The sequence below is a fragment of the Marmota flaviventris genome, chromosome 9 (assembly GCF_047511675.1).
Source record: "Marmota flaviventris isolate mMarFla1 chromosome 9, mMarFla1.hap1, whole genome shotgun sequence".
Classification (NCBI taxonomy): Eukaryota; Metazoa; Chordata; class Mammalia; order Rodentia; family Sciuridae; genus Marmota; species Marmota flaviventris.
Genome location: NC_092506.1, coordinates 109,568,380 through 109,590,765, shown reverse-complemented (window position 1 = coordinate 109,590,765; position 22,386 = coordinate 109,568,380). Strand labels below are relative to the sequence as shown.

General features: G+C 50.7%; 1 protein-coding gene across 3 annotated transcripts in view; it reads right to left on the bottom strand.

Annotated features, from left to right (window-relative positions):
- Pknox2 (PBX/knotted 1 homeobox 2) overlaps positions 1–21,882 on the bottom strand; it is a 266,622-nt gene extending 244,740 nt beyond the window's left edge. For 2 of the 3 annotated variants that reach the window (XM_027945514.2, XM_071617192.1), the window contains exon 1: positions 21,812–21,882. The gene's annotated coding sequence lies outside the window, so the exon portion shown is untranslated. The remainder of the gene's footprint in view (positions 1–21,811) is intronic. The other variant, XM_071617193.1, reaches the window with a different exon arrangement.
- Positions 21,883–22,386: the final 504 nt, after the last annotated feature.

The window sequence follows — 22,386 nt, the reverse complement described above, 5'->3', positions numbered from 1 at the left end:
CACAGACTAAAGGAATAGAATAAGAGTATAGAAATAGACCTATACATCAATGCCAATTGGTTCTGATAAGAGTGTAAATCCATTTAATGCGAGAAGAATAGCCTCTTCAATATATAGTATTGGAAAAACTATATTTTTTATATGCAAAAGAATGAAGTTGGACTCCTACTTCATATCACATACAAAAATTAACTCAAGGGGCTGGGGTTGTAGCTCAGTGGTAGAGCACTTGCCTAGCTCATGTGAGGCACGGGGTTCAATTCTCAGCACCACATGTAAATAAATGAATAAAATAAAGGTCCATCAACATCTAAAAATATTTTTTATTAACTCAAAAAATAGATCACTGCCCACAAACAGGGTGGGACTCCCCCATAAAAATCCATGGATGTTACACACACTTGTAATTTTAGCAACTCAGGAGGCTGAGGCAGGAAAATTACAATTTGAGGACAGCCTCAGAAACTAAGCAAGACCCTCAACAACTTAGCAAGACTCTATCTCAAAATAGAAAGGGTTGGGTATACAGATCAGTGATAAAGTGCCCCTGGCTTTATTCCCCATAAATAATAATAAATAAATTTTGAATAATAAATAAATTTTAAAATAAATAAAATTTTAAAAATAAACAAATATAAGAGTTAAAACACAGCACTCTTAGAAAAAAATATAAGGAGCAAATATTCATGACCTTGGATTTGTCAATGATTCTTAGATATCTCACCAAAAACATAAGCAACAAAAGAAAAAAATATGTTAAACTTCATCAAAATTAAAAACTTCTGTGCCTCAAAGGATATTATCAAGAAAGTAAAAAGATAACTACAGAATGGGAGAAAATATTTGCAAATCATGTATCTGATAAGGATTTAATATTATATATATATAATAAATCATATATGTGAATGTATATATAAAGAACTTCTACAACTCAACCACAAGAAGTCCAACAACCCAATTTAACAATGGGCAAAGTACAGGAGTAGACATTTCTCTCAAGAAGAGGTACAAATGGCAGTAAGCACACCAAAAGATACTCACCATCATCAATCTTTAGAGAAATGTAAATCAAAACATCAAGATAGCACTACTAGAATGACTATCACCAAAAAAGAGAAAATAGGGCTGAGGATGTAGGCTAGTATGCATAAGGCCCTGTGTTCAATCCGGAAGGAAGGAAGGAAGGAAGGAAAGGGGAGGGGAGGGGAGAGGAGAGGAGAGGAGAGGAGAGGAGAGGAGGAAGGAAGGAAGAGAAAAGAGAAGAAAGAGTTGACCAGGATAGAAAAATTGGCACCCTTGCATAGTGCTGGTAGGAATGTAAATGGTACAGCTGCTGTGGAAAACAGCTGGGTGGGTCCTAAAAAACTCAAACCTAGAGTTACCTAGAATGTAACCCAGCAATTCCACTCCTAGGTATATACCTTAAAGAATTGAAAACAGGGATTCAAACAGATAGCGTGCACCAGCCTTCCTTCAACATTATTCACAATAGCCAAAAGGTGCAAACAATCCAAGTGGACAGATAAACACCTCAACAAAATGTGCTATGTACACAAAATGGAATACTATTCATCCATAAAAAGGATGGGAATTCTGATACATGCTACAGCACAATGAACACTGGAAACATCAGTCTGAAACAGCCAGGCACAAAAGAGCCACTGCCAGCCCTGGAAATGCCTGGAAATGTTAGGATTCCGCTGATAAGAAACAACTAGAAGAAGTCAAATTCACAGAGACAGAAAGTGGATTAGAAGTCACAAGGGGCTGAGGGAGGACAGAATATGAAGTGAGTGCTTAGTGGGCACGGACTACTCATTGGGGATGACGAAAAGGTTTTGGAAATAACTATGTGGTGTTTGCACAATATTGTGAATCTAATTAATGCCACTGAATTGTACACTTAAATTGATTAAAATTTAAGTTTTATGCTATTATATATAATATAGATCTGCATTTATATTATATAACTCATATTAATTTACACAATGTCACATATTATATATAATTATATACTATAACATTTATATAGAAAAGAAAAGGTAGGGCATAATTAATTTCTCATGTAAAATTCAATTGAACCCAGAGAACCTAGTCAAACAAATGAAACCAGATTTCCTCCCAAGTCAAACCCAATAGCTGTGAATGTATGTAGGCGTTGCAACAGACTCTACTCGGGCTGAGGCACAGGGCTAAGGACCCCCATCAGACTCCAGGTGGAGGACCAGGGCTGCTGCTAGCTCTCTGCAGAGGTGCTGGAATCAGGTGCCCACAAACAGGGTGGGACTCCCCCGCAAAAAGCCATGGATGTTATGAACCACCTACCGCATGCCAGGAGCTGTACTCACAACCGTAAATAGTGTGTGACCTGCCTGGGGAGCTTGGACCTGACCCTGAGTGCAGGTGGCCCAGTGGCTGGGTGGTGAGGCAGTCTTTCTTCCTGGTTTATTTCAGGATTGAAGTGAACAGACAGCAGGTGACAGAGCGTTCACGGGGGTGGGGTGGGCCCTCTTTGTTACACTATCACTGGGCTTTACTGGGTCCTCCTGGGAGTTGCCAGCCTAGCCAGCCGCTGTCTCAAGGCCATCAGAGGCTGCTGACGTGGGGAGAAGAGGTTCCCAGAAAAGAACGTGGAGCAGAGGTCAGCATGCACGGGATCCAGGGGCTCAGGCCTCCACCTGCCAGGTGTGGGCTGTGGCTCTTGGCCCTGCAGCGTGCTGACTTCTTCTCTCCTGGCTGGCAGACTCAATGCCCCTGCACGCAGTAGGGGCACTGCTCATGTTCTTATTCACACACACCCTTGTCTCTTCAATCCCAGCCCAACTTCAAAGCCTTGCTCACAGGAGACAGGATTTCCAATGGGGAAAGTTTAGAAGCGAATTGTCCTAAATTCTCATCCAAAAAGTACAAGTTGTGTGGCCTGGACCTTTGCCACCTGGAAAAATGGCAACAGTAGTACCCAAGTTCCAAAGTCATGAGGGTCAAGGGTTTGACTCCCTCTCCCATGAATCTCTCCTCAACCATGCCCCCAACTTGGTCTCCCTTCTTTGAAGGGATCACTCTTATTAGTGTCACTCATGCAAGTAATAAATTTTCTCACCAGATAATGCCTGTAATCCCAGCAACTCGGGACACTGAGGCAGGAGGATTGCAAGTTTGAGGCCAGCCTCAGGAACTTAGCAAGAACATGTCTCAAAATTTTTTTAAAAATTAGTTTTTAAAGGACTGTGGATATAGCTCAGTGGTAAAGTGCCCCTTGGCTCAATCCTCAGTACCACAAAAGAAAAAAAAAAAAAAAGGATTTCCTCTGCCTGGTAGCATCTCTTGTGATGAAACCCTCCGGAGTATTGGTATATTGCTAAGTATCCCTCGGTGTGACAGCATTTCTTGCTTTTCATGCTTATCTCCTCACTGAAACTGAATGCTCCTTCACCTAACGAGCAAATCTTGTCATCCTCTGTAGCTAGCACACAGGGTGCTAGATAAATTGAAAATATGTTTGAGGCAAATGGAGGGTCTGCAGGCAACAGAGGAAAACCCACAAGACAAAGAAGACATTTGGCTCAGAGTAATCTCCCATTCAGGTCCTCTGCTCCCGATGGAACCGTCCCTGCCCACACCAGCACTTAATGAACACTCCACTCACGAGTGACTAAAACCTGCTGATGCCCCTGGCTCTTGCAGGTCAATTGTGGTATGGCTAATCAAGAAAAAAACAACAACAACAGCTGATATGAAAAAAAAATCACCTCTTTTGTGAATTTTAGAATGTCTTTGGAAATGGTATTTATCTTCTTCGTTTAGTGTGCAGGTTAAAAGGAGTTGATGTAAGAAACTTAATTTACAAAAAAAAAAACCCGGAGTCAATGTCTCATGAACACAGCTCACCCCCCATAGGAAAAGGGGACCCAGAAATAGGCTAACATGGCAGAGGGTGGCTGGCCAGGAATTTAACATGTATCACCAATAATCCACACAGCAGATCTGTCGTGAGCTGCACCCATCATGAGCTGTATCTCTTGGGGCTGACAGGATCCCCAGGCCACTGGACCAGGAGTGCTCTGGGCCCAAGGTTGGGAGATCTGGGTGTTTACCAGAGCTGGAGCCTCAGATGGTCACTGCCTCCCTGGGCCTCCAGGTCCCCATCTCAGAGAAGGTTAAATAAGACGAGAGGTTCTCCGCCATCTCTCCTTCAAGCTTGGTGGCCTCCAATCCTATGCCTTTCTATTTTGCTGAAAGACCAAGCAGTCAGGGAAAGAGGACAAGGACACATTGAAAGCCCTCAGGGTAGACTTCAAGGCAGAGATGACAGCAAGTTGCCTGTCCTCCCCACAACAAAATCCAGGGTCCTTCCCAGGCCCTTCCTAGAGCCACTGCCAGCCCTGGAAATGCCCTGGAGCTAAGCCAGGTGCAGAGGGGAGGCCTCACCCCCAACCCAGCCTCTCTGAGCAGCTACTTCTGCCTATCCTGTCCCCAACACTGGGAATAAAGGTCATGGCTCCAGTGGCCTAGCCTGTTACATGGAATCCTACCATGTGACAGGCACTTCTATGCCTTAAGTCACCGGAGTCCCCAGACAGCCCCATGATGTAGTTATTATAGCCCCCACTTTTACAAATAAGGACCCTGAGAGTCAGGTTGAGACACTTGACCAAAGTCAAGCCAACAGTACACAGATGGGATCTGAACTCTGGTCTGTCTGAGGCCAAAGACTTTAACCAGTGAGGACTTCCACCGGCCTCTGCTATCACCGGGTGGGAGTCAGAAGCCAAATGGAGGCTACAACAGGCCAGCCTCAGAGGGCGTGCTCCAGTCTCATGACATCCTCTCCCTCCTGACTGACAGGTAGGGTGGACACTGCCCCCAGTTGCCCAGACCGAGGGGCCCCCAGCACTGACTTTCAGTGCTAAAACCTTCTGGTCTTGGACACTGGGGTGGTTGGCCACCCTATGACTGAGGCCTCCTTATCTTTGTGGCTCCAAAAGAAAAACGAATATATTTGTAGACTGCAAACTTAATAGAGGGACATCATCAGTGGCTCCTTCTGTGGCTTTAGGTCTGTCCCCTAGCTCATCCCCAAAGAACCAGGTCACACAACCCAAGAAACCTCTCACATCCCAGTTCCAAGCTGAGACCAAGAGTAGCCAGCCTGGGTTGAGCCGGGTGGGAGCGGGTGGACACAAGACAGGAGGTGCTCACAGGTGAAGCCAAAGGGCCAGATTCCTCACTGCCCTTGCCCCCACCCAACACTCCCGCACCCAGTAGGAGGGGATTCCAGCCCACTTCACAGGTGGAGCAGCCACAGTCTTGGAGACCACTTAGAGGGTCTTCTCTGAAGTTCTCTAAACACTTCAGAGCCCAGATCCTTGGGGACTTTCCCAGGAGGGACCTCATCCAAACTGAGAGAGCCCTCATGACACAAGCCCCTGGGGACCCGGAGATTCAGGTTAAGACGCTTGGCCAAAATCAAGCTAAGGGGATGCAGTGGACAGGGGATTTGAACTCTGGTTTGTCTTGGGAAACTCTTTCTATGGGAAAGGGAGATCAGGCCAGTGCCAGGTCCCCCTCCCAGCCCTCCCTGGCAGCTGGTCATGTCTCTCACCTCCAGACGCTGGTACCATAGGATGATACTCATCCTTGCCACAGGCTTCACCAGGACCACTCTTCCCTCTTGGTGCAAGACCAAGAGGGCACAGCCTCTCTCCGGCTACTCAAATCCTCTCCATCCTTTAGGTAGCAACCTCTCCATCCTGACCACTCCAGCCTGCAGTGTCCACTCCCCCTTGGCCTCCTACCTCTGCCTCATGATGCACCTTGCACTCTTATCTTGTGCCATTATTTAACCTAATGGATAGAAGGATGGGCACTGGTGAGAGACCCAATGGGTTCAAATCCTGGCTCCTCCACATATCAGCTGTGTGACTTTAAACAGAATGCTTAACCTCTCTGTGCCTCAGGTTACTCAAGTAGGGCATTGACCTCATATAAGGGTTGCAAAAACTAAAATGAGTTAATAGAAATAAAGCATTTATGGTAGCATTTGGTAAATAGTAAGCACACAATACATGTTTCGTGCTATCATTTCTTAATGTTAATAGCAACATTAGTCAGCGACATGAGAAGGTCCTGAGGTGCAGGCCAGGGTCCAATACTTCTTCACACTCACATCAACCTGGACCTCAGTCACCAGCTCCTGTGGACTGATCTTGCCGATGACAGTTTGCTCATTTTACTTCCTAGTGAGAAAAGTGTGTCCTCCTGTCTGTGGCCAACAGCAGTCTTTACCCACACCCCTCAAGATGACCCCAAACTATCTTACAGATGAGATGAAAGAAAAGCAGCACTGGAGACCTTAGGATGAAGTTCCACCCCCTAGGCCATGTGGGGCCAGGAACAGAATTCAAGGAAGCCGGCACCCACAGAGCAGACCCTTCTTTCCCCAGGAGCAGTGTCATGCAGAGAATCCAAAGCTTCAGGAAACCCTCCTGAAGTGAATCCCAGAGCCTCAGTTCACAACGTGGCCCTGTGCTGTGTGACCTTTCATAAGCCCCTTGACCTCTCTAGGCCCCTCTTCACTCAGTTGTTAAATGAAAGAGTTGCTCAAAGACCAATGACTTAGTTCCTTCCACTTCTGACATTCCACCGTTCAATTTCAGAGAAAGGGAGAAAGCATCTTTGAATGAACCTAATACATCATTCATTTATTCCACAAACACTGCTTAGGTTTTTACTGTAGCCAGTTACTGTTCTGGCATATAGAAGAGTAAAAACAGAAACAAAATCTGATGATTCCTCTGAAGAAAAAGAAAGATGAGCATGGAGATCTAAGGGTGGGAGAAAGAAGGGATTTAAGTAGAGTCTTCAGAGAAGGATTCACTGACCAGATGACATTTGAGTGGAAATCTCAAAAACAACAAAGTGCTCCCATACAGGTACCTGGGACAAGGGCAATCAGGCCAAGGGAAAACCAGGTGCAAAGGCCCTGGGGCAGGAGTGCGCGTGATTTCTTTCAGTTAGAACTAGGATTGTCACAGAGCAAGTGAGGATACAGTGACGGGAATGGAATTGGGGAGGTAGAGATTCAGTCACAGTAAGAACTTTGGCTTTTATTCAATTATGAACCCAATAAATGAATTCAACACTGTTTATATATGGATAGGGCAAAAATACCTTTTCCATTTACTCTGTGGAACGCCCTCCCCCTCCTCCTGGACCTGTAATTGATTTACGATTTTTATTGCTATTGCTTTCATTTGGGGGCTTGGAGACATCTGTTTCTCTGTTCAAGCCTATAACCAAGCTGTGGCCTGACCTCCACCTCAGAAGCTCACGCTGGGTTTGCCCACCTCGCTCCAGAGGGGCAGCCTGGCCCAGGGCGGCTCCTTGCATTCTCCTCCCAGTGCTTCCCAGTAGCTGTGACTCCCCAACCTGTCACTCTGCCCAGCCCCAGCTGTCCCTCCAAGGAACACCTTCCTGTCCAGCGTTCCCACATTTCGGGCTACACCTGGCTTCGCTCCCTTCCTACCCCAGCATCAAGGCAACGCCTGGCACGTGCTCCAGGTCCCAATAAATACTTGAAGAATAACTGAGTGAAAGAATGACTGGGTCCCCAGGGAGTGTGGGAACACAGATGGGACAAGCTCGGGTGCTTTGCTGGGCCCTGCAGGTACAGCAAGAGCCCTGAGGGAAGGGGGAGGGGATGGAAAGGAAAGGCCCCGCGCTGCCTGAGCCCGATGCCACACAGGGCTGTTCTTGTGGCCTTCTCATTTCACTGTCAATCTGCCACTTGAGTTGAGAATTACTGTCCCATTGTACAGATAAGAGCTGAGGCTCAGGAGGTAAGCAAGTTTCCTGGGTCATACCCTAAGAGTGTCTGTAGTTAAGCTGGGTCCAATGGTGCACGCCCATAATCCCAGCAGCTCAGGAGGCTGAGGCAGGAGGATCAAGAGTTCAAAGCCAGCCTCAGCAAAAGCGAGGCACTAAGCAACTCAGTGAGACCCTGTCTGTAAATAAAATACAAAATAGGGCTGAGGATGTGGCTCAGTGGTCGAGTGCCCCTGAGTTCAATTCCTTGTACCTGCCCACCATCTCCACCCCCACACGACCCCCACAAAAAAAAAAAAAAAAAGAGTGTCTGTAGTCAAAGCCAGACTTTCTAACTCCAACTTCTATATTCTTTCCTCAGGGCCCCTACTGCACTGGCCTGTGCAGTTTTAGTCTATTTTTTTGGGCGGGAGACGGGATTCTAGGGATTAAACCCAGGGTCTCTTTACCACTGAACTACATCCCCAGTCCTTTTTACTTTTTGAGACAGGATCTCCATAAATTGGCCAGGCTGACTCTAATTTGCCGTCATCCTGCTTTACCCTCCCAGGTTGCTGGGATTAAAGACATGGGCAACCACGCCCAGCAGCGTGGCCAGTCTCTAACCCAGCCCTGCCACGGATCTCTTGTGTGGCCTTAGACAAGTTACTGTTCCTCTCTCAGCTTCAGTTTTCCCAAACACAGAGGTAGAGATGGATGGAAGGTTTCTCATGCTCTTTCTTGACTTTAAATTTTATGCTTCCATATTTATAAAATTAAATCATGAATGCCAAGGGACCTAGCTCCATGTCGAGCACATGTCCCTCCCTCCCTCCCTCCCTCCCTACTCCTTGTTTCAAAGGTTCTCTGCCTCACTGCCTCCTTGCAGCCACCGACGCTGTCCTGGTTCTTCCAAGACACCCAGCGCTCTGCCTCCCTGCTTCTGGAAACCCCACCAGGCTCTGACGTCAATGTCCACCCTGCTCAGTGTTCCCAGCTGGTCATTCCAGCTGTGCTCCTTGGAGAGGCCCACAGTATGACCTTCCTGCTCCCCACACCCTCCTGCCTCTTCCTCTGAAGGGGAACGGGGTCCATGGCCAGCACTGTGGGGAGAGAGGTCCAGAGACAGGAAAGGCCCACAATAGACACCTTCCAGAGGCCAAAACGGAGCAGGCTCTTGATTATCTCATTTAATACCTACAAGAGATATCATTGTCCCCATTTCACAAAAGGAAAGAAACTAAAGCTCCAAGAGATTAGGAAGTAGCCCCAGATCACAGAGCTAGCATGAGGTAGGAGCCGGGCACTACTGCCACCTTTCTGACCTGACAGCAGGTCCCTTTGCTAATGCCGGAGGGCCCTGAACCTTGGACCAGGGACATCAGCTTTTCTTTTCCTATCTATATAACTTGGACCCCTCACCCCTGGTGGCTTGGCCCATCAGTCTCTCCCCAGCACCCCCATGCCTCTCCTCACTGCCCCTCTAAATTAAGAGACGCAGAATATTCACAAATGGTCCTCAGTGTTTCCTAAGGGAAGACACAGACCTGGCCTTCCCACCATAAGAAAATGTCAAGCTGAGCCCTATGAGGAGGGGCCCGTTCTGCCAAAGACTTTCTTCTCATAAATACAGTCCTTCTGCCGCCAAAGCTGGGAATGGACGGCTGACTCATGGCTGCCCACCTCACAGGTGCTGCCCCTGAGGGCTTTCCAGGAATTAGAGCCTCAGCCAGGTAGGACCCAAATGTGCACATCGCCAGGAACCCCAGGATACCCTCGGGCCGCTAACGGACAGCAGGAGGAACAGGGGAGGGGTGTCCATAATTATTTATTTATTTATGGTTCTGTGGTTGAGCCCTGAGGTGCAGGGCATTCATGTACCTTAGGGTACACCCCCAGCCCTTTTTATGTTTTATTTTGAGATAGTGTCTCATTAAGTTTCCCAGGCAGCTCTCCTACCTCCACCTCCTGAGTCACTGGGATTACTGACGTGTACCACTGGCCCAGACGCAGGGATGTCTGTAGCTTCTACAGGCTCTTCTTACAAGCTGTGCCCTGAGAGCAGCATAGGGTGAGGAGCAGGGGGCAAGGGGTGTGGGAGGAGCAACTACGGTGCTATGTGACACAGCCCAGACAGGACAGACCAGGTGACAGCAGACTCTCGCTGGCAGCCCACTGGCTCCCTCTCACCTACTTCTGCCCTGGCCTCAGATGGAAAAGGAGCCCCCAGGGCTGGAGGGGCTGGCCAACTCCTTCCCTGAGAAGAAGGGCCTCACAGGGAACTAAACGGAGCATCAGGCCAGCCTGGCCCCACCCCACAGCTTTGCTCAGGTTCCCACCGTCAGGGAAGCCCTCCAGACCTCCAGTAGGTGACCCTCCCTGCTGTGTCCTCCCAGCTTCCTGGACTTCTCCATGGCTCCTTCAGTGATTTATCTAACCTCTTTCCTGCAGAACATGAATGTCTTTCTCCCCGATGGACACACTGAGCCCTACTGGCAGAAGCCCATCCCTCCAGTTCACAGTCATAGCTCTGGTCCCCTGGCAGGGTCTGACACATGGGAGATGCTCAGAAAAGGTCTATCGAATGAATGCCACCAGCAGGAAAGACGCCAAGGTCAACATCTCTGTACTCCAACCCTGGCCCTCTGCAGAATCAGATGGGAAAACATCAGAGCAAACAGCCGGGGCAGAGAGTAGGCCAGTTCAGATCCAACTGAGCTGGAATCCGAAAAGCCACCAAGTGCTCCGGGAACCCAGGGGAGCCATTCATACCCCAGCCACGGGGCAGCGGTAGACAGCCGTCCTGCCAGCTTTTAATCACTTCAACACGGTTGTCATCGCGCTGCGAGTGAGTGCAAGAGGCAGGGTGTATTTGTGTGTGTGCTCTATTTTAAACTAATAAGAAACATATAGTCTGTGCCAACCAGTTTCTCCCCCTGATATTACAGGCAAGGTGCTGTGTAGGCGCTGTCGTTGATGTTTGCACATCGTGTACAGCACATCCACGCACGTTAACTCGCTTGATCTTCTCCACGGCCCTGACAGGAGGTGTTATTAACCACCAGTTGCCTGAGGAGCAGGAGGAGGCCAGCTTCTGTGGTCACTTCGTCGAAGCTCAGGCAGAGGCTTCTCCGCTGTCTGCCTCCACCAGCCTTTGTCACACGCAGTCTCTTCACCCATGACCCACCCAAGCCAGAGCCCCAGGTCTATACTCCATGAGCCTACAGTCTCCAATGGGGGAAAAAGAGATGAAGCAATCCACGAACTTTCCCCAAATGCACAACCCTCTGGGGCAGGCAGCAAGCTCTCTGGACCCAGAGAGATCACTGGACCCAGAATCACACAAAACCCACTGTGCACCTTGGGCAATTCTCTTACCCTCTGTGAACTCCACTTTCTTCCTCAGATCTGTTGTGATGACTCAGTAAAATAGGGCTGCAAGCACCCGGCCCAGGGTCAGGCATGGAGTCAGAACATGGGAAAAGAGCCTCCGCTGGTTCATGGCCTTTGTGCGGGGGCTCCTGCACAGCTGCCTGGCACTCCCAGAGCCTAGGAGAACTCCTGCCCCATCTCCTCCCTCCCGAGAGCCCAGTTCCAGCCCAGAGTCCGGGACTCTGTACCACACGAGTACCTAAAAATTCCCCTCTGCCTGCCAGCAGTGAAGGCCACTCCCTGGGAATGAGGTTCTCTTGGAATCCAATGAAAATGACATTGAAAAGTCATTCCAGGTGCAGACGCAGTAACGCACATCCCAGCAGTCGGGAGGCTGAGGCAGGAGGATCAAGAGTTCAAAGCCAACCTCAGCAAAAGCAAAGGGCTAAGCAACTCAGTGAGTCCCTGTCTCTAAATAAAACACAAAAGAGGGCTGGGGATGTGGCTCAGTGATTGAGTGTCCCTGAGTTCAATTCCCAGAAACAGGAAGGAAGGAAGGAAGGAAGGAACAGCATTACAGGAGACCATTTGTCCAGCTCAGAAAGGGGCTCCCCTGACAATCTGGAAATCAGAGGAGTTAGTGGTCTCAATGCCATCGAGGGGCCCAATGGATGGGGTGACTTCAGGGGGAGCCATGTGGGTCCAAGGGACAGTTACATTCTCCAGGAGCAGGATCCTGGGAAGGCTGCAGGGGTCCCATCAGGCTCCCTGGCTTTCCTCCAGAGTTGGTCTTATAAGTCAGGAGTGCCTCAGCAGCTGCAGCCCTACTATGAGTCCAGCTATCCTCTCACAGAGCAGGGAGGAACGGAGCAGGGGAGGGGTCAGGAGAAGAGCTCCTGAGGGTCCCACCAGCTTCTCCGAGCACACGTGTTATCATGGCCAGCCCACAGATTAACCAAAGAGCAGAAGCAGAGGGCCTTGAAGACCACCCAGCCTAACTTCCTCATCACGTAAAATGAGGAGGTGGAGCCTCAGAGAAGGTAGGCCATGTGCAAGGTCACACAGCTTCTTCCCATGGGATGTGCATTTGTTCGGTCTTCTCTCACTCGCACCAGGAACTGAGGCCCACAAAGGACACTGCTGGGCATCCATGAATGGAAGGCTCAGGCCACACCTGTTGAGTGACCAATGGATCCTCGGGGAGGCATGGAACTGAGAACAAACACTTGTCACCACAGCGTTCTGGGCACACACCCCAACTCTCCCTCCTCCTGGGCCTGGAGCCAGAAGTCCCAAGCACACAGGACAGGCTCCCCTGAGAAGGGGTAGGAACTGCTTCTCCAGGGGAGGACGACTCTCAGACCTGGCCCAGGACTTGGGACCAGGGAGTGCTCAATAGCAATGTAGGGCTGAGGACATTAGAGGAACCTCTGGGTATGGATCGCCCTCCCCTACTCTACCACAGACCCCCTGTGCTACCCTGGAATGAGGGGGACGATGCCCCCCAACTCGCCTAACAGGAGTTAGATCCACTACAAGTTGGCTAAAAAACCCTTGGTGTCTGTCAGGATGCTGAGCTAATGACCCTGGACATGGGTGCCCGGTGTTCTCTTCACCCCGAGGGTCCACCTTCCAACCTGGACAGGTAGACAAGACTCCACCGAGCTCTGCCACTCCTACCCACTGCTTTTCCCACACCTTCTGCCCGAGGGCCTGGCCAGCCCAGCCCCACCTTGACTGAAGGCTTTGTGGAAATTTTAAAATTCCAGGTTGTGGTTTCCATAACAGGCGGTAGTTGTCCCCAGCATGTGTCAGGAACAAAAGTATGGACAAGGGGGAAGGTAAGTTGGGCTGGTTCCTTTAAAGATGACTCTCAGGTGGGGCGCAGTGGCATGTACCTGTAATCTCTAGGAGGGGACTGGGAGGTTGGAGCAAGAAGATTGCAAGTTCCAGGCCAGTCCAGGTGATTTAATGAGATCCTGTCTCAAAATTTATAAAAAGGGCTGGGGATGTAGCTCAGTGTTAGAGTACCCCTGGGTTCAATCCCTAGTACCACACACACAAAAAAAAAACGGTGGGGATGTGGAGGACTAGCATTCGCCATGAGCTTGCTATGTGCCAAGCAGTTTTAGATGTTTTCTTGTAGAGTTTTCACAACTGTACTATGTGTGCGTGTTATTGTTATTATTGTCGCTAATATTATTCACTTTGTAACTAAGAAAATTAAGGCTCAGAGAAGGTAAGTGATGTGCCCAAGGAAACACAGCTTAGTACTAGTAGAAGAAGGGTCAAAACCCAGAATCTGACTCCAAAGCCTGTGTTCCTTCCTCAGCTACACACTGTCGCAACAAAAGAACCAAATGTTGCTTCTTAGAAACAAGACAATGAGTCTTCAAACTGAAAAGGGTGCCTCCTAGAGGCAATCCCATTGCTAGAACCCAACTATTTGCCTCAGGAAGGCCATTGGGAGAGTCAAATCCACTCCCTCCATTTCCCACTGACCTTAAGACCCCTGGGGGCAAACCAGGGCTCAAGCCCTTGCATCCATGTCTCCGAGGCTATTGTATGTTCCCAGATCCTTTGCTTGGATTTGCCCTGGTGGGGTTGTTCAGTGTTGCCTATTCATGAAGCAATCCATTTGAGAACAGACATAATTGTAGAGCTTTGAGTTAAACGAGACCTCTAAGAGAGAGTTCAAGCTCCTCATTGGATAAGGGAGGACACTGACAATAGAAAGACCAAGTCACTTTTTGGAGGTCACACAGCCCGTCAATACCCAAGTCCATCGTAGATCCGACCCCATTCCCTCCACCATCCCAACCACTCTCATCAGCTTCCTGGTCCTTGACTGGGAGAGGGCCAGATGTGGGCCTATAGCCTCTGCTGTCTCTGCTTAGGAAAAGCAGTGATGCTTGATAAGACAGTTGTGCCACAGCCAGCAATGAAAGGAGCTTGTTTGCCTCATGCACTAACTCACTAACCTACATATGCCTGTTGAAGTCAACATGGAAAGTTCCCCTCAGAAAGCCTTCCATGTGTAAGAGAAGCTGGTCCTGGTCCTGACGTGGAGACCTGAGTGGTATTCCTGGGGCAGTGACTTCTGGCCACCTGGGACCAGCTCTTCTGTCTAGTTCAGGCTGCTCCCCCCAATACCCATGAAAGTCCAGAGCACAGTGGCCTGTGGGGGGGGGGGTGTCTCAGATTTCAGCCCACCCCCTGCAGCCCTCTGGGCCAGCCCTCCAGGCACTGCTGAGAGCTCACCTCCTCTCAGAAGGCAGCCCTGGTTAACACCACTCAGTCCTGACTACTCTACCATTCCATCTTGGTTTTGCCTCCTCTGGTTAACAATGGATGGATGCTTTTTTTTCCTACCTCTGTATGATAGTACATCACCTCTTATTTGTCTGTGTGCTACATCTGTGCCCCTCTACCACCATTCCCAAACATTCCTCACCCCAACTGTCCCTGGGTTTTATGCATCTATTTTCTACAGCAGCCCCTGCTGGGATCTGCACTCCCCTAACCCTAACCCTAACCCCACCCCCTCACCCCCCACCCTGCACCCCCCAGTGTGGACTGGCTGTGTGTTCAACCCTTGTTGATGGTGCAAGTGACCTGTGAAAGGACCCAGGCCAGCAAAAAGGGAAAGAAGCTAGACAATCCGCCAACTGGATCATCAGCTCTAAAATGAGATGGGGAGGAGAGGGAACCAGGATTAATCCCCCTTTTGTACCAGACACGGTGCCAGGTACTTATAGATGCTGCTCCACGATCCTACAAACTACATGCCTTTATTTCCCAATTTACGGATGGGAGACTAGGTCAAAGATGTTAAGCAGCTTGTCTGAAGTCACACAATAAGTAAACAGCAGAGCAAGGCTCTGAAGGCAGTTTTGTCCTATGGTAGAGTCCATACTCCCTGCTATCCCACGACAGCCAAGCCGCTGGAGGACAGGCTTCCTGGTCATGGTACTTGTTCTGTTGGGTTTGGTTGCTGTGTCCTCAATGCCCAGATCAGTGCCGGGCACAGAGAACATGTTCAGAGTGAAGGATGCCCCACTGCCTCTCCCCGGAGGGCAGGACCAGGGCTTGCAAAGCCAAATTTTGGGGCTGTTTCCTCAAAATTCCTGGATTTGATTTCCTCTCTCCATCCAAAAGGGACCCAATAGATGAGGATTCCTTCAAAGGCCACCATGGACGATGGCTGCATTTGCTGAACGTGGGGTGGGGGTGAGAGTGGAAGCACAAGTTGAACACCAACAATTAGGTCCTAATGAGGTGCGGGATTTAGGAGCCTTCATGGTGCTCCCTGACCTGCTGCTTCTGTCACCACATTGTGACCCATCTGGATTTGATCTGTCCCCATGATAGCCCCCTTCACCTCCATTGTTTACCCCCACCACTCCGACTGAGCCTCACTGAAACTGGCCACGTTCCTACCAAGCAGAGAACTAACAGTTACACCACCCACTCTGGCCCCATCCGAACCCTCAAGAGTCTGCCCTGGGCCCCAGGGCCAGCTGCTTTTCTCCACATTCCAGCCAAAAATAATACGAGAACGAAGTTCTTTGGTGGAGACTTAATCTAATCTTCATTGCTTCAGTTTTAAAATATCCTGCCTGGTTTAGGGTTTCTTATTACACACAGGGATGTGTTTTTAGTGAGATAGGTCTTAGCAGAAACGTCCTTCTTGTAATTAGAAACCCAGGCAGGCAGGGCTTGCGGTGGGACACCCAAGCCAAACAGCAGATCCCCCTGAAGAGGACACGTTTGCAGCAAGCTCTTCCCAAGCCCCATTTTCCGGCACAAGATGAACTGAGCTGTCCTAGAGCTTGGTACTCCCTCACTCCTGGGGGTTCTGTAAGTGTTCTGGTAGGACTCTGCCCTCACCCCTTCTCCCCCACCCAGTGTCTCTCTGCCCCCTCCTGAGTCTCACTCCCAATCAAAATAGAGACTCAGATATTGCCTGCAACGGGCTGGGAAGGATGTTTGAAGGGAAAAATTACCTCCAAGGAATCCCCAAAGGACTAGAGAGTATTAAAGACAAACATTCCACCGGAGCCACATCTCTAGTATTAGGCTCGCTTCTAAAAATCAGGCACTGGAACTGAAGGAGTGTACGAGTGCATGTACACTTTTGTAGAAGTGCTGGGTGTAACTGCTCAGGCTTTCTGGCCCAGAATCTGCTTTGATCTGCCAGCATGGAGACAGCTAAGCAAGCGAGCTTCAGGCCAGCACCCCTCCCCCCAGTCCCTCCAGATGTCACACACCAGTCAGGGCTAGGCCTCTGTTCTCAATGGCTTAAAGAGAAGGAGCTACAACTCTGAGAAGTAAGGTTCTGTGTTCATCTGAGGCATGAAGTCTATTACAGGTAGCACCACTGGGAACAACCAAACCAATTCCCCCAACTCAGCCATAATTGCCCCTCTTGGTAAAGAGCAGATGGTTTGGGTGGTTTGGGGACTCACAGAATGATTTTTAAATTCTAAAGGAAGGCAGGAGTTCTGCCCCTTTACCAAAGTCTTTAGAACTCCTGAGACTTATGGGGCCAGGCTGTAGAACCAGGAAAGGAAAGGAAACACGTGGAAGAACGTGACTTTGCCGCCGAGAAACCTCTATCTCCTGTTTTATTATTGAAGTGTTCTGAGCTTGATTCATGCCCATCCTTCACCCCTCATAGCTTAATGAGAACTGTATGTGCTACATTCCACTTTACAGATGAAGAAAGCAAGGTCTAGCAGCTTGGAGGACCCGCTGGAGTGGCGCAGCCAGGCCGTAACAGGGCATAAAGCTACCAGTCCCCCAAATTCCAGTCTATAGACTAACTCAGCATGCTGACCTGCCAGCCTCAATGATCACCCAACCACTTCCCTCCCTCCCTCCTTCCTCCTTTCCCCATCAGGTATTAGATTTAATTAAATTAGCAGAGCCCCATCGCAACAATCCTGGCCATGTTGCCTGGATAGAACCCAGCAAGCGCAGCTCCTCCCTCTAAATTCAGCTTCTCAATATAATTCAATCTTCAATAAGTCACGGATCTCATGTGAAGTGTCTTATACAAAGCATGGTGTGTTGGCTAGACTCAAGGCTCATGGTGGCTCGAGATGATTTCATTTTCCATGTAACTTCCTCTGTTTTTCCTCTGCGGCATCGTTTTCTCCCTCTCCATCCTGGGATCTACATTTTGTTTGAACCAGACACTTCGCTTCACATGCAGTCAACCTCCAGCAATTGCATCACACATTTATATATATCTTACAGCATCCAGTCCTTGTGCCACCCAGCATAGGAAAAAGGAAAACTTATAACAGCATTTCGCACCCTCCTCCAACTAATTTAGAAAATGTGCTCCGGATTAAATAAATCAGAAACAAAAGTCTGAAATTGGAGATAAAATTTCTGAAAGGTGGTGGTGAGGAGCTAAATAAATAGCAAGGAAATCTTGCAACATGTTGGAAGCCTATAAATTTTATTGGTTGTTTCTTTAATAAAAACAATTTCAGTTGCTAACAACACAGTATTATTAAGCCTCTAACATTTAAAAATCTAATTTGCCCCTTCTCTGTGACTGTTTATGTTCCATGCAGCATTCAGGAAGGATAAGGAAGTCAGGTTAGGTTAGGTATGGTTCCTAAATCAGGCTAATAGAGACCCCTTTAAAACACAGCCTTTTTGCTTTCTAGGTATGTCTTGGTCTCTAATGAGTTACAGCCCCCAGTTGAAGATGGACAAGGCAAAAAGAAATTGAACACACACTGCGGTGCACCCATAAACTTCAAGGACAAGAGAGAGGTGGTATGTTTCCAGTTAAACTAGAACTCCATGAATTCAGGATTCTCCACTCACAAGACAGTAATTCTCCTTATTTCATCACTAACTTACTTCAAATGTGTTTATACAATTTATTGCTACTGAACTTCCAGGCAACTGGTGTAGAGTTAATGAAACCCAGCTTGGAGGAGCTTTGAGCTTTGAACAACTAACCACAGTTTAAATGGTTATGACATGCGGTCAAAGCCACAGCCCGGCCCCACTGCAGTTTCGGTGTTAGGATCTAGTCAAAAAACCTTGTCATCTCACCTTTTGTGCCAAATAGATTCAAAAAAGAAAAAGCACTGAAAAACAGCCTGCCTTGTTCCTTCTCAAGGTTCCCATCATTTAAACACATTTATCTTACTGAATGCAAGGCAAAACCCCTCCCCCAGTGCCCAAGTAAATATTTTAGTTGCAGTTTGAATTGGCAGGGGGCTGAAATCCTGAAATTCAGTTTGGGTTGAATTGAGTGGGTCAGGCCTACCTAAAGCAATGTGGTAGGGGGCTGTTAGGGAAGCACGGAGGGACATTTAAAGCCAGAGCCAGCTAGAGAGCCCCCAAAGCAATATAGGGATGTACAGATGAAACTGGGCTGGGAAAGAAGTAAACTCATCTTTCTGAATTACTGGGGCATTGACTTTTATTAATCCTCATTGTCACATGGTGCCCCCTCCCCAGGCTTCGTTTATGTGGGAACTCCAGCAAGCTCCTTCTTGCTAAACAGGCCCATTTTGGAAGAGTAAAGGGGAGGTACTGGATTTGTCACTGCTGCACAATAAAAGCCCCTTTTGAAAGCAGCACTTTCATTAACTTAAAGCAATCTATAGACTTAAAAGCACAGAGCAGTAAACTCCGAGAAAGGATCATAAAACAGCCAGTCTCAAGTTAGGTACACTTCAGTGCAATTTGCACGAGGCATTTTACTGGGAGCGGTGGTCAGGGCCCATCTCTCTCCAGTAACCCCCTGGCCCTTATTCGGAGCAGCTCCTCTTTCTCTCGGCTTTCATGCTTTTCGCGCTCACAAAGGGGAGGCGGTGACCGGGGAGTCTCCGTGGGGTCACGGCTCCCTCCCCACCCCCCAGGCTCTCGGCGGGAGAGAGCGCGCACGAATTCCAAGCCTGAAAAACAACAGCCTTGGAGCTCTGCCGCCGCGGCGGTTGCCGCGCCCCGGGCCGCAGTGGCCACTCCTGGGTCGCGCGGCTTCTGTGTCCCCTAAGGACCTTTTGGCTCTCCCAGCCAGGGGTGCCAGGGGTGCGAGGGGTGCGCGGGGCTGGAAGGGGACAGATTTAAGATTGCAAGGAAGAAATCTCAAACCTTCTTCCCCTCTACCCCCCGCACCTCCAACACACTCCCTGGCCAGAGAACAGCCTCCCTTCCTGGTCCGGACTTCCCACTCCGCACACCCCGAGCTAGGCCGGAGAAGCGAGGATGCAGCTTGAGTGGGAGTGCCTGAGTCCAAAAAGGGAAAACACCTCCGCCACCACCACACACACACACACACACCAAGGTCCTGGGGCCTCGGAAAGGCCAGAGTAGCAGAGTAAGCAGGAGGGCTAGGGGCTGGGGCTTTGGGTAATACATCATGTTGTGTTTAAACAGTATCATTTCTCAGATTGGGATGAGTGGGAGAGTCATTTAAATCTGCCTAAAATAAGAAGCTTTGGGGTTCCACCAGTTTGGAGAGCGTTTAAATTCCTAAAAGCCAATACTCTGGAGAAGTCCGAAGACAAGTGGGATGAAGGTAGGGAAACCCTAACTTCTTTCTCCCGCTGGAGCAAAACATTGCAGCAGTAATCGGGCTCGTAGGCTTCCCAGCAGCGCTTGCCGGTGTACAGGCGGCGCTGAGATGTGGGCGCCAGAGTTCGAGCCCGGCCTGCCCTGGGACGCAGTCGCGACTCTTCCGCCCAATGTGGCAGCTCACTGCTAGCGCTTCCCCTTCCCCCCATCGCAGGCCGCAGCCCCCCTCAGGCCACCAACACCCGCCTCACCGCCTGGCCCCGCAGACCCGAAGTGCATCGGGAATCCCGCTGAGCCACCAATATAGGGTCCTCAGATCTACTCCAAACCCCGCAAGGATACCCTGTCGCTTCCCCCAGAATGTCTCTTCATTCGTCCGCTTCCCAGAATCTCTCTCCTAGGACCGAATCTTGTGCGCCCCAAACGCTCTCCTCCTCCAGATTCGCGTTCTGGGAGAAGCGGCGGACATTCGGGGCTCGCCTGCCAAGGCTCAGATCAACTACTTTCGTTGCTTACCTAAACGCTTTTCCACCCGCGGACCTTAAGGAACCGAACACACAACCCTCCCCTATCTCTAATAGCCTGGACCCCAATAAAGAGTTATCCCTGAAAACACCACCCGTCCTTCCGATTCCAGCCTCAAATTTAACCCCGGGCCGCCGACTCCTACCTCCAGCCCTCTGCTGTGGCCGGCATGTAAACTACCCAGCGGCCCTTCAATCCTGATTCTGAAAACAGCTTGAATCCCATAACCCAAACTCTAGCCGGCCTTAAAACCCAGCCCTAATTCAGGGCCGATCCACAAGCCCCCTCCCATTCCCAAACCAGGTCTCCCCACCGCGCGGGAACCCCGGGATCTCCAATGAAGAGCCCCCAGAAAGGGCGGCCCACTGCGCGGGTTTCTCTCTCGGGTCTGGGAGCCAGGAGAGCCCCCTCGCCTAACCCGAAAGAAACAAACTTTGCGCGGCAGACTCTGGACCCTGTCCCATCCCCCTCAGCTTTCTGTTCTTGGGCGCTATCCGTCTCCCCCACCCACCCACCCACCTTTTACGATTTCATCCCCTAGTTCTCGAACCAGGAGCTCTCCCTATTTCCAAGCTTCGCCACTGGCCCCTACGACTCCCTTTCCCTTACCAAAAAGCACCCCAACAATCCGCGGGAAGCCAGTGACCCTACAAATTCTCGCTCCTCCTCAGGCTAGGGTCTCTGAGCATGGCCCCTCGGTTCCCGGCTTTCCTGACCCCACTTGCGTTCCCCTTTCCCCACTGATTCTCCTGCAACCCTCTACTCGCCCTGCCTACCCAGGCCAGGCACCGCTGGGGAGGACGCAGCCGCCGTTTCTTGACTCAACCACCCGGCCCCAGTATGGGGCTGCTCCGGCTTCCAGCCTCTCGAAGCCAGCTCCAGGCTGGTGACGCCAAGTAAGCGCCGGCCAAAGGGCTCCTGAAGCCGGGAAAAAGAGGAACCTAGAGCCGGCCCACGGTTCCCAGCCTCACCCCGCGGAGAGCCTAGCCCAGAGCCGCCTGCGCCCGAGCTCTGGCCGGCGCACTGGTCCCTATTCTCGGGTCCCCGGGTGCTCCCGGCGCACAGCCTCCAGCCCACCCGCTACGGGGTCTTGGGCCCGCGGCGGTCCGGGTCCTTGCATCTGCGGACAATGAGCGCCCGGCCACCGGCTCGAGCCCAGCGAGACGGCGGCGGCGGCGGCGGGGCTGCGCGCTGGCCCGGCCAGGGCGCGGGCGGGCCGCGCGGCTCTCGCCGCCTCCTTTCCCGGCCTCGCTGCCCCTCGCGCTGCTTCGCTCCGCGCTCTCCCGGCGCTTCCCCAGCTTCTCTCTGCACGCTCCCGCCGTCCCTCTCTGCTCCTTGCCTCCCTCCTCCCTGCTGCCTCCCTCTCTCTCCTCCCTGCTGCCTCCCTCTCTCCCTCTCTCCTCCTTGCCCTGTCGCAATGAATAATACTCTGGCTTGGGGACTGGAATAAAACACACGCGCTCTGAGGCAGCCGCCCGCAGCAGCAGCCGCCGCCGCCGCCGCGCCGCCGCCGCCGCCGCCTGCAAAAGCGTCTCTGACATGGAAATGAATGACAGCTTACCTGATGCCAATCTTCATCAGACTGACACCGGCGTGACAACACAGCCTATACTTCCCAGCACTGCTCGGGACGTCAGCGGCACAGGGACCCGCCCCCCGAACCCCCCCCTTCGCACACCTCCCCTCTCCCCACTCCCCCTTTCTCCCCACCCCCCCATCACCCCCACCCACTCCCGGGCCCGGCCGCCTGCAAGTCGAGGAGCCGCTGGAGTGTCTCCCTCTACTGGAAGCTCTGCTTAAACGTCAGGCGCGGGCCCGCTCCTGGTGGCTGGGAGGCAGAACCACGCAGGGAAAGGAGCCTTAAACCCTGAGGTTGCCTCTGATGGGGAGGGTAGCGGATCCCCGGGGATTTAGGGCGCACCCACCCATGCCAAGTCCTTTTAGAGAACCCAGGGCAGAATTCCAGGACATCCGGTGCTGAGGGGACCTGAGATGAGGTGAAATTTTCTGTGGACCTCAAGAGAACTCCCCAGAAAATATGAAACTTGAAACTGGCAAGAAATCCTTCCCTCCATCACCACTCCCCCCACCCATTCCTGCCTGGCTGGCCTCATTTTTATGATTGCATTTGAATAA